The 12,769-nt window shown below is 40.6% G+C and overlaps 1 non-coding gene across 1 annotated transcript; it reads right to left on the reverse strand.

Moving 5' to 3' along the window:
- Positions 1-607: 607 nt before the first annotated feature.
- On the reverse strand, positions 608-679 carry Trnaa-agc (transfer RNA alanine (anticodon AGC)). The gene has a single exon. It is a non-coding gene; the product is annotated as a tRNA-Ala (tRNA).
- Positions 680-12,769: the final 12,090 nt, after the last annotated feature.

Consider the following 12,769-nt stretch of genomic DNA (forward strand, 5'->3'; position numbering starts at 1 on the left):
CTCTCATGCTGGTGGCCCGGGTTTGAGTCCCCAGCACTGTGGGATTGTGGAAATAACAAACAAACGAAACCAGGGCTTGTGCACTCAGGGCAATGGCTCTACCCTCAGCCTCCATTCATCAATGGATGAATCCAGTGAGGAGGTCAGAGACCTCATGATTCAATCATTTGCCAAACACTCACCTCTGGACATTGATGCTTTGAGGACCAAACCTTCAACAAATGAGCTTTTTGTTCGTTCGTTTATTTGGTTGGATGATTTTTTTGTGGTGCCAGGGATTGAACCCAGAGCCTGTGCTCATCAGGCAAGCACTCTACCAACTGAGCTATATCCCCAGCCCAACAAATGAGTTTTTAGGGGATGGGACCTGCCAGATCTAAACCATAGCATATGCCTATGTGAGGGGGGGATGTTTTGTGTTGTTCTGTTTTGTTTATTAGCATTTATTCTACTAGATTTCTCTGGCTGCCAAGATCTGGGGTTTGATGTTTGACATTAATTTGGGGAAATTTTTGTCACTGTTGTTTCAAGTATTTCTCCAGTTTCTTTCTCACCTTCTTCTCCTCTGATATTCCCATGATGCACATGTTATATACCTTTTCTTTGGTGGTGGTACTGGGGCTTGAACCCAGGGCCTCATGCATGCTAAGCAAGAGCTCTCCCACTGAGATACACCCCCAGGTCCTTCCCTATTCCTTTTAATTTTATTTTGAAACAGGGTCTCACTAAATTGCCCAGATTGGCCTCAAATTTGCCATCCTCCTGCCTCAGCCTCCTAAGTATCTGGGATTACAGATATGCACCACCCTGACCAGTTACATTATTCTGGTTGTCCCACTGTTCTCAGCATCTTAATCATAGTCAAGTCTGATCATTCTGACATTCCTGCTGCCACATCAGATTCTGATTTTGATGCTTGTTCAGTCTCTTCAAACTTTTTTTTCTCTTTTCAGTATGCCTCTTATTATTTGTCGAAAGGTAGACATGGCGTATTCAGTAAGAGGAGCTGCAATAAAAAGGCCTTTGGCGATGTGGTATTTACAGGCTAAGGAATAAAAAGTATTCTGTGGGTTTAGGGTTAGATCTCAGTCTTTTGGTGAACCTGCACCCATGGACTGTGCACTGCACCTGTACTTCCCCATCCTGTTCCCCCTTTGGTGGGACAGGATGGCTAAAGGGGTCTGAACTTGGTATTTCCCTCCCCGAAAGGCTGATTTTTGTTTGTTTGTTTGTTTGTTTGTGTGTTTGTTAGAAATTTTTCTTAGTTACAGATGAACACAATACTTTATTTCATTTATTTATTTTTATGTGGTGCTGAGGATCAAACCCAGGGCCTCCCATGTGCTAGGCAAGTGCTCTACCACTGAGCCACAACCCCAGCCCCCCTGGTTTTAATAAAACCTAGCAGGTTAAGCTCTAGTAGAATAGTTCTCCTGAGGACAAACCTCATTGGGAAGAACAGAATGGTCTGGTGTGTTTCAAAATAGTCTTGTCCCCACCCCACCCCTGCCCCAAGTCAGAAGGATGACATTCAAGGTGAGGATCTGAAGGAACTCCTGGAGGTAAAAGACAGAAAGGTGGGGCTGGAGAGATAGCTCAGTCAGTAGAGTGACTTGCATGCACAAGACCCTGGGTTCAATCCCCAGCACCGCAAAAACAAAAAAGTCACAAAGGTGTGACAGCTGCCCCTGTGGCTGGTCTTCCTGGGGTTTTTAACTCTCAAACTTGTCCACACTGTACCTGAGCATTGTACTGCTCTGCACTGGTTCCCATGGATGCTTATGCTCTGGACTTGAGTCTCTGTATTCACCTGACCTTCCCTCCAAGTTGGGGGACAGGAGTTTGCCCTGTGAACTCGCTTCTCAGGAGAGTTGTTGATTTTCCAATCTGTTCAACTTTTTCCTCATTGAAGGGAGAGTGACGACGTCTCACCTCCTTCCATGCCATACTGGAGACCAGAACTCTCTCTCACTGTAAGTTTTTCATCTCTCTCTCTCTCTCCCTCCTTTTTTTTTTTTTCTTGGTGATACTGGGCATTGAACTCAGGGGCACTTTACCACTAAGCCACACCCCCAGCTCTTTTTATTTTTTATTTTGAGACAGGTCTTATGAAGTTGCCCAGGCTGTTCTTGAACTTGAGATCCTCCTGTCTCTGCCTCCCAAGTAGCAGGGACTGCAGGTGTGTGCCACCACGTACAGTTCAGAGATTCTTATCCAGAGTATATAAATTTCTTGAGAGTCCTCAGGAGCTTTAAGAAGTCTATGAACCTCTTAAAATTGTGTTATATTTTGTGGGTGTGAGAAAATATGAATTTTTCTAAGGAGAGTATCTATCCTTTTCATTAAAATCTCAGGGAGGTCTCCAATGTAAACAAGGTTAAAATTCATTAATATAGTCTTTATTCAAGAGGGGTTTGTTTTTAAATTTTCTAACTCTGGCTTGTGGAGAAAACCAGATTCAAGCAAGGAATGCAGCAGTCCATATCAGGAAATAATAATAAAACTAATACTTCAGTAATTACTGTTTTCCTCTGTGCTGATTGAGACATAGATCTGGCTTTGGTGAAACCAAAAGAAAGAAACTCCAACAATTTGTATTGAGACCAAGAGGATGCATCTGTTTCCTAAGTCAGCCAGATCAAATGGGCACCAAATCAAAAGCTACCAGTGCTGAGACATTATTTTCTTTCAGAAAAAGATGAAGCAGTGTTGCTATAAGGGGTCAGGAAGAGTAAGCCCAGCAAGAAGAGAAATCTAAGCTCTAGATTGGGGTGATGCCAATGTATTCTTGATATGGCATCTCCTCCAGACTAAAGATCACTCCAAACGGGTATTATTATTTTTAAAGTTTCTGCAAGCTAACACTTCTTTCGGAAATTGTTGTACAACGAAGCTTTGGCTCCACTTATAATTTATTTCTACAAGTGCATTGTATCCTGCTGCGCGTGCCTGCATCTCACCTACCTTCCACATACCTGTCGTGATCCATCATGCTGAATTCTTTGCCCTGTTCTCAGTTGCCTGTGTACCTTCACACTTGCTGGTCCCTCTGCCTGGAACGCTCTTCTCTCCCTTGTCCCTCTGACTATCTCCTCCTTAACCTAAGGAAGATCTCTTCTAGGGAGCTTTGTCTAACTCCTTAGGAAGAATTACATATCTGCCCTTGATAGCTCCAAAATATACTTTTTTTTCCCCCCAAAGTATCCTTTGCTTACCCTCATTCTGGCACCTAGTGGAACCATCCCACCCTTAGCTCCTTGCTGGCAGGAACCACGTGTTTCAGTTGGGATTTCTACACGTGCCTGACACATCATAGGCTTTTACTGAATATGCTTGAAATAAATATGTGGCTAATTTCCCCACCAGTGCCTAAGTAAAGGCCGTTAAGTAAGAGATCCCTGTTCAAATATTCTGTGGTTGAAAATAGTAAAACAATTTCCTCTTTTTTTTTTTTTTTCCTTAGAACCTGGGCATTTTCAAAATACTATATCTCAGTATCAAAAAGATCCATGTGACACAGCCAATTCCTATTAAAGAAATAAATATTTTAAGGCAAAAGAAAAAATATTTGATCTGACAATATAAGAAAATAGACTGTGTAATATATTAAAACAAAAGAAGGCTGGCACTGTGGTGCACGCCTGTAATCTTAGCAGCTCAGGAGGCTGAGGCAGGAGGATCGCAAGTTCAAAGCCAGCCTCAGCAATTTAGCAAGGTCCTAAGCAACTTAATGAGATCTTGCCTCAAAATAAAAATAAAAATGAATTAAAAAGGGTGGGGGATAAGACTCAGTGGTAAAACACCCCTGGTTTTAATCTCTAGTACCAAAATAAAAGAAAACAAAATCTTTGCTCAGCCATAAAGAAGAATAAAATTATGGCATTTGCTGGTAAATGGATGGAGTTGGAGAATATCATGCTAAGTGAAATAAGTCAATCCCAAAAACCAAAGGCCAAATATTTTCTCTGATAAATGGATCATGATACATAAGCGGGGATTGGCATGGGGTGGTAAGAGAAGAATGGAGTAACTTTGGGTTATGTAGAGGGAAATGGGGCAGGAGGGGCAGGGGAAGGAAAATAGTGGAATGAGACAGACATCCTTACCCTATGTACACGTATGATTACATGAACGGTGTGAATCTACATCATGTACAACCATAGAAATGAAAAGTTGTACCCCATTTGTGTACAATGAATCAAAATGCAGATTGTAAAAAATTAAAAAAAAAACATTTAAAAAGACAAACAACAGACAATTTTTTTTTTTTTTTTTTTTTTTTTGGGTGCTGAGGATTGAACCCAGACACTCTACCGACTGAGCTATCTCCCCAGTCCCACAACAGACAATTTTATTACCAGGTAAGACCGAGAATGATCCTACCAGAGCCTACAGAGTGGGAGAATATCTTTGCCACTCATACTTCAGATAGGGCAATAATTTCCAGAATATATAAAGAACTCAAAAAACTCTACACCAAGAATACAAATAACCCAATCAACAAATGGGCTAAGGATATGAACAGACGCTTCACAGAAGAAGATCTACAAGCAATCAACAAACATATGAAAAAATGTTCACCATCTTTAGTAATAAGAGAAATGCAAATCAAAACTACACTAAGATTCCATCTCACCCCAATTAGAATGGCGATTATCAAGAGTACTAGCAACAATAGGTGTTGGTGAGGATGTGGGGGAAAAGGTACACTCATACATTGCTGGTGGGGCTGCAAATTAGTGCAGCCACTCTGGAAAGCAGTGTGGAGATTACTTAGAAAACTTGGAATGGAACCACCATTTGACCCAGCTATCCCACTCCTTGGCCTATACCTAAAGTACTTAAAATCAGCATACTACAGAGATACAGCCACATCAATGTTCATAGCTGCTCAATTCACAATTGCCAGATTGTGGAACCAACCTAGATGTCCTTCAATTGATGAATGGATAAAGAAACTGTGGTATATATATACAATGGAATATTACTCAGCCATTAAAAATAATAAAATTATGGCATTTGCAGGCAAATGGATGAAATTGGAGAATATCATGCTAAGTGAGATAAGCCAATCTCAAAAAAACCAAAGGACGAATGATCTCACTGATAAGCGGATGATGACACATAATGGGAGGTGGGGGGCAAGAATGGAGGAAGGAGGGACTGTATAGAGGGAAAAGAGGGGTGGGAGGGGTGGGGGGAAGGAAAAAATAACAGAATGAATCAAACATCATTACCTTATGTAAATGTACGATTACCCAAATGGTAGGCTGTTACTCCATGTACAAACAGAAACAACATGTATCCCATTTGTTTACAATAAAAATAAATTAAAAAAAAAAAAAGATCCTACCAGATGACTTGGCTCCCATGAAGAAATCAACCATAAACCCTGGACATAACATAAAGAACAATGACCTGAAGATGCAGCAACATCAATACAAGAAGACAGATTTGGGGGGTGGGCAGCTCACTTGGAGAGGAGAGGAAGCACCAAACATGCTACATACATTCTATGTGGTCGTTCCTTGGTATTGTGAGGCATTGGTTCCAGGATCCATGAGGATCCTAAAATCTACAGATGTCCCTTCTGTAAAATGGCATGGTATTTGCATATAACTCATGCACATCCTCCTATACACTTTACATCATCTCTAGATTACTTATAATACCTAGTACAAGGCAAATGCTATGTAAACAGCTGTTTCACAGTATTGTTTAAGGAATAACGACAAGAAAAGTCTGCACGTGTTCACTACAGATGCATATTTTTTCCCAAATATTTTCAGTCCATGGATGTGGAATTCACAGATGAAATACCAACCAAATCTAAATTATGCCAGTTATTAGATTTCATCAAACTGTATGCTTTAAACAGTTAAATATTATTATATGTAAACAATACCTAAAACAGATATAAGAATATATAATATGTATGTAATAAAATGTGCATCAATGTGAATTTGTTTAAATTATTATGTATATTATATATATTGAACTATAAAAAAAACTTTGAATTTTATTCTCAAAAACAACTGTTTTCTTATTCTGAAGACATTACTGTGATAGTCAGGGTAAATGACCACTGTTAACCATTTTAACAAATTTGCTGCACATGGCATATAAATTCCTTTAATTATTGTTTTTTCTAAATGCTGAGTCAGGGCTGTTCAGTGAGTCATAGTGATCGTCAACTTTAAATTTTAAAAATGTGGTTACAAAACAGAGCAACTATATGTGTAAAGCTTTTTACTTCCTTCCTCTAAGAAAGGCAATGCATGAAAAAAGAAAAGGAAAATGGGCCAGAGATCAGTGACTTTAGCAATTACATCTGACCAGGATCACCTGAGCCTCTTCTCTTATTCACTCTCTGGGCTTAAGGCAAATTAAGTTAATCGAATTGCATACAAAAGAAACACTTTGATCCCAGAAATGTAATTTGAAATAAATCCAAATTCTTTAATATTTTATTTTAAAATGGCAAATAATAATTGTATCTATTTACAGGGCATAATGTGATGCTTTGATACATGTTTACAGTGTGAAATGATTAAACCAGGCTAATTAACAAATCCATCCCCTCACATACTTCGTTTTTGGTGGTGAAAACATTTAAAATCTATTCCTTTATCAATCTAGATCTTTAAGAATAGAATAGCCACTCTCTTTCCTGAAAGTTGCAAAGAATGACCTACAGATGATAGAATTCTGCCATTCTTTTTCATGTTAGGATGGTATGAGATCAGAAGTTTTTAGACATAAAAGGGACTTTGAAGACCCTTTGAGAATCCGAACTCTCATTCTACCCATCGTGATTTGATCCCTACCTCTGTTCTTACATCCCTGGAGAGCACAGGTGGAATCCAGTCCCAAATGGGCTCCTCAGAAGAGATGGGTCCTCTGAACGTTTGCCCCAAAGATCATCTCATCTAAATGCCTTCATTTCTCTCACAAGGAAGATGATGTCTAAGTATAGGTTCCCCATAAACATGTCCATTGCTTTATGGTTTACAAAACATTTTGCTTCTCAATACCCAATACCATAAAAAATGGTTCAGTGGCGCTCCAAGGTCACCCAGCTCGTTAATGGTGGAACCTGGGTCAGAACTGCTCATGTAATGCATATTTTTTAATGGGGATACTTTCGTACTAGAAATTATTCCAAAATGCTACTTGTACAATGTTGAGCAGGAGGGTTTGGCCATATTCCTGGATAATATGGAAGTAAAAGAGTCTGATGTTTTACAGTGAGATTACAAATCCCTCCATGAGACAGGCACATTGCACACAGACCTTAACCAAGGAAATGTTAAATGTGGTTCAAAACTGGGGAGAAACTGGTAATACCAACAATGGTGGCATTCTGTCTCATTTCAAAGCCCTTCACAGGCTTGGGAGGAGGATGTCTTATAAACAGCACTTCTCAAACTTTAACGTGCACAGAGGTATCTCAGTTTTGGGTGAGGGCTAGGAATATGCATTTCTCACGAGTCCTCAGGATTCACCAATGCTCCTGATCCATGGACCCCACTCTAAGTAGCAGGTTGCAATGAGAGGACACCAGACTTGAATCCAAGTCTCAGCTGTGTATGTATGAGCTCTGCGAACCTGAACAAATCTCACTCTGAGGCTGTTTCCGTGTCTGTAAAATAGAGTTGTGATCCCATCTCTGTACACTGTTGTGACTGTTGTCAGCCAGCACTTTCCTGGGACTGTCTCCCAAACGTTTGTATATATGTATCTGTGGGAACAATTTTGACCAGAGGTGACCATTATGATACTTTTAATAATAGTGAAAAGCAAGAAACAAACTAAATAGTCAAAATTAGGAAAACATTGTAGTAAAACAGGTTATGTCCATTAAGTTGAATATTAAGCATCCACTTAAAATCATGTGTGGGAGCCATGCATGGTGGTACGTGTCTGTAATCCCAGCAGCTCAGAAGGTTGAGGCAGAAGGATCACAGGTTCAAAGTCAGCCTCAGCAACTTAGTGAGGCTATAAGCAACCTAGGGAGACCCTGTCTCAAAATAAGGAATAAAAAGGGTTGGGGATGCAGCTGAGTGGTGAAACACCCCTGGCTCAATCCCCAGTAGAAAATAAAAAGTTTTTAAAAACTTTATATATTTCTGCATAATATTAAATTATTTTACATAATATAAAAATATAAAATCTGCTATGGCGGACTCACAGGGACACTGAAAATAAAATAAGACAATAACTGACAATCCACTATATAACTATGAGGAATCATTATAGTTATTTCTAAAGGTGTTGACAAAAAATCCAGGTCAGACTTTGTCTCCTGCTTCAGCAGCTTGCCCTAATTCTGCAACCTAACGATTTCTAGAAATGCCCGCTTCTGCTTAGCAGGAAGAATACATCCTGACTATGCGAGAAACAAAGAGTGTGTGCTTCCTACATCAGTTATTACCTTTGAGAAAGAGGAAAAAGGGAACAATTGTTTAAGGGTTTTCTGACAAACTATGTCAAAGGAGAGATTTGAAAGGTAGAGGTCAAACGGATTTGGGTTTGGATTCCAGATTTGTCCTATACTGACTGTGGGATCTTGAGCAAGTCAAACACTAACTTCTCAGAGCTTCAGTGCAGCCCTGGGGTATGTATCTCATAGGATTATCTGAGAAGTAAATGAAATAATTAATGAAAAGGGCCTAGCTCAGTGTCTGGTACACAGCAGACTCAACAAATCATAGTTAAATGAGGACAGCAGGTACCACAGCGTCACTTGCAGTCACGCCCTGCATGGGTATGGGCAAGATTTATAACTAGCTTGTGACCAACAGAATGTGGCAATGATTAGAGTTGTGATAATATACATGAAGTTCCATTCTGCCAGCACACGCCAAAGAGGCTTTCTCTCCAGTGCTGGATCAAAAGAAGTAAGCTGGCCAGGTGTGGTGGGGCACCCCTGTGATCAGTCCAGAGACTGAGAGACTGAGAGACAGGAGGATCACAAGTTCAAAGCCAGCCTCAGCCATTTAGTGAGGTCCTAAGCAACTTAGCAACTTAGTGAGACACTGTCTTAAAATTAAAAATAAGGGGCTGGGGAGATAGTTCAGTCAGTAGAGTGCTTTCGTTGCAAGCACAAGTCCCTGAGTTTGATCCCCAGCACTGAAAAAAAAAAAAAAAAAAAAAAAATTAAAAAAAGGTCTGGCTCAGCGGTAGAGCACCTGCCTGGCACAGGTGAGGCACTGGGTTCGATTCTCAGCACCACATAAAAATAAATAAGTAAAATAAAAATATTGTGTCTGTCTACAACTAAAAAAATATATTTTAAAAATTAAAAAAATAAGGGCTGGGGAGATGGCTCAGTTGGTAGAATGCTCGCCTTGCAAGCACAAAGCCCTGGGTTCAATCCCCAGCACCGCAAAAAAATAAATAAATAAATAAATAAAATAAGAAGTCTAAGGATGTGACTCAGGAGTTAAGTGCCCCTGGGTTCAATCCCTTATACCAAAAAGAAGGAGAAGAGGGAGAGGGACGGGGAGAAGGAGGAAGAGAAGGAGAAGTAGAAGTTTCCATGTAGTGAGGGGACCTATAGAGAAGGTCACATGACCACATGGCAAGGAATTGTGGGTGGCCCCCAGCTGACAGCCAGCAAGGAAAGAGCCCTCGGTCATCCAACAGTACAGAAATGAATTAGAAACAACCCGAATGAGCTTGGAAATTAACTCTGTCCTGGTGGAGCCTCCAGATTCAAATACAGCCCAACAAGCAACTTGATTGAAGGTTGGTGACACCTGAACAGAGAATGTGACAAAGTCATGCCCAGACTCCTGCCTTGGAGGAACATGAAATGATCCATGTGTTCTGAGTTTGTGGATCTGTGGTCACTAGTAATTAGTTAGCAATAGAAAAACCAATATATATTTTAGAGCTGTAGCTCAGTGGTAGAGTGCTTGCCTCGCATGTATGAGGCCCTGGGTTCCAGCCCCAGTACCCAAAAAAAAAAAAAAAAAAAAAAAAAAAAATACACACACGCACACACATAGATATGATAATGAACACTTATCCTTTAACCATTGTTTGCAGTAAACAAGCTCATCTTCCACCAATGGCTATTGGACACCCATTATCCTGCATTATTTTATAGGTACAGATTCAAAGAACAGAAGACAGAACCTGTCCTTAATGAGCCCATACTCAGTAGATGACAGAGAAGAAAAAGCTGTCAGGGCTCTAATCAAGGTAGTAGGGCCTAACAGTCATAACCTTTCCACAAGATCATGAGGGATCTCTGTTCAGTCTGCTCAGTTTGGGCAAAAATACGTCATAGTGCACTTCCATCAAAAGCACTTTATGACGCCACTTCACACCCCCTAAGATGACTAATTAAAAAAAATGGAAAATAACAAGTGTTGGCAAGGATGTGGCAAAACTGGATCCCTCATGCATTGCTGGCAGGAATATAGGAGAGTGCAGCTGCCTGGGAAAACAGTTTGGTAGACCCTCCCTAAGATAAACATAGAACTACTATATGACCCCGCAGTTCTACTCTTAGGGATGTGCCCAGAAGAACTAAAAATAGCTGATCAGACAAAAATGTGTACATGAATAGTCACAGCAAGACTATCCACAAGACCCAAAAAGTGGGGAAAACCCAAACATCCATCGAATGATAAATGGATCAACAAAATGGGCCACATCTATACAATGGACTCAGATCTATGCAATATTACTCAGTCATTAAAAAGAAACAAAGTACTGATATGTGCTACCACACAGAAGAACCTTGAATACATGCCAAGTGAAAGAAGCTGGATACAACAGGTACTGGGTGTATGACTGTAATTGGGATTATACAAGCAACTCAGGAGACTGAGACAGGATGATCATGAGTTCAAGGTAAGCTTGGGCAGCATAGCAAGACCCTGTCTCATAAAAAGGCTAGGCATAGTGGTGCACACCTTTCATCCCAGCAGTTCGAGAGGCTGAGGCAGGAGGACTACATGTTTGAGGCCAGCTTCAGCAACTTAGCAAGGCCCTAAGCAACTTAGTGAGACCTTGTCTTAAAAAAATAAAAAGAGCTGGAGAGCAGTAATAAAGTGCCTCTGGGTTCAATACCCAGCACCAAAAAAAAAAAAAAAAAAAAAAGAAGGGGGGAGGGCTGGGGATGTAGTTCAGTGGTAGAATACTTACCTAGCATGTATGAGACCCTGGATTCAGTCAATCCCCAGCAATGCAAAAATTTTTTTAAATTATATATATAAATATATATATATATACAAAGAAATGCAACATAGTTGTATAACCATAAGTTTATTTCCTCCCATGGGTACTGTACCTTTCCCAGTCCTTGTGGACATTCCACACCAGTCAGATGGACAGGACATTCATGAACAGCCATAGGAACTCATTTTCTTGGCAACAGGGATTTGTCCAAAATTGTTGGAATGTGACATCAGAGGGCCAATGGGTGTGTTTCCCCGGGCTGATATATGAATGATGGAAGAAAGAACATCCCATTTGATTGGCACTGGGAAGCTGGAAGAAGAAACAGGAAGTCTGGTGCTACTACTAGCCATCCTCCCTGGATTGACAAAGGAGGGCAGTCTGTAGCAGGCGAGAATGAACTGCAAACACGCAAAAGGGGCAGAGCCAAATGAGAGGAGAGACAGAGACAGCGATAACATCATCTGATCCTGAACAGTGCTGTCCAACAAAAACACAGCATGAGCCACAAATGGAAGCCACAGATGCAATTTTAAGTTTTCTACTGTCCAAGTAAAAAGAAACAGATGAAATTAATTTTCATGCTATATTTCAGTTAATCTAATACATCCAAAATATTGTGTCAACATGTATTCAATATAAAAGATCACTGATGAGATTTTTTTTCCTTCTTTGTACTAAGTCTTTGAAATCTGACGAGTATTTTTTACTTACATCACATTTCAATTTGCATGAGCTGCATTTCAAGTGTTCCACAGCCTCCTGTGCCAGTGGCCTCATTGTTGACACAACATTCCTAGAGCCATTCCTACAGAGGAGGCTGGCTGTATTTTCTTAGATTCTGTCTGTGTTCATTTATCATTCATTAGTCACGGTTGTTTACATCTCCCCTGCAATCCAGCACCCATACTCTGAAATCATCTCCTTCAGCCAACTCTCACACATCAAACCAGTACATCCCCTGCCCTAAATTAACCCTGGTAACAGGCACCTGTGCCCCAAAGCCCAGTGGAATTACTTACATCAGCCAGTCTTAAACTGCTTACCCACAATGCCTTGTCTCTGCAACAAAAAAGACTGTGGCTTTGCCTGGTGTGGACTAGCCTGATGGTGTCCACCTGTAATCCCGGAGACCTGGGAGGCTGAGGCAGGAGGATAGCAAATTTGAGGCTAGCCTCAGCCACTTAGTAAGGCCCTAAGCAACTTAGTGAGACCCTGTCTCAAAATTTAGAAATTATCAAAGAAAAAAGACTGTGGCCCATGCCTTCCCCTCCCTCCTCTCTGCTTCCTGACCAGAGCTGGTGCTTCTCCATGTGGCCCTGCCTGGCATGGCACACCCACTTCTTTCTGGAAAGGTAAGTAATAAATTCTCCTTTCGAGGGCACTGACCTCTCCACGTCATCCCTCAAACACCTCCATAAATTCAAATCCCGTAGAAATAATTGAGACAGTTCTGGACCCTGAACTTCCTCATGAGAGGAAATAATGTATTTTTTTTTCCACCCTAAGCTAACTTAAGATGAGTTCCTGTCACTTGCAATCTAAAGAATCTGTACTAACATAAAGACTTCCAGGT

Source organism: Sciurus carolinensis, chromosome 11 (assembly GCF_902686445.1).
Source record: "Sciurus carolinensis chromosome 11, mSciCar1.2, whole genome shotgun sequence".
In the NCBI taxonomy this organism is placed as follows: domain Eukaryota; kingdom Metazoa; phylum Chordata; class Mammalia; order Rodentia; family Sciuridae; genus Sciurus; species Sciurus carolinensis.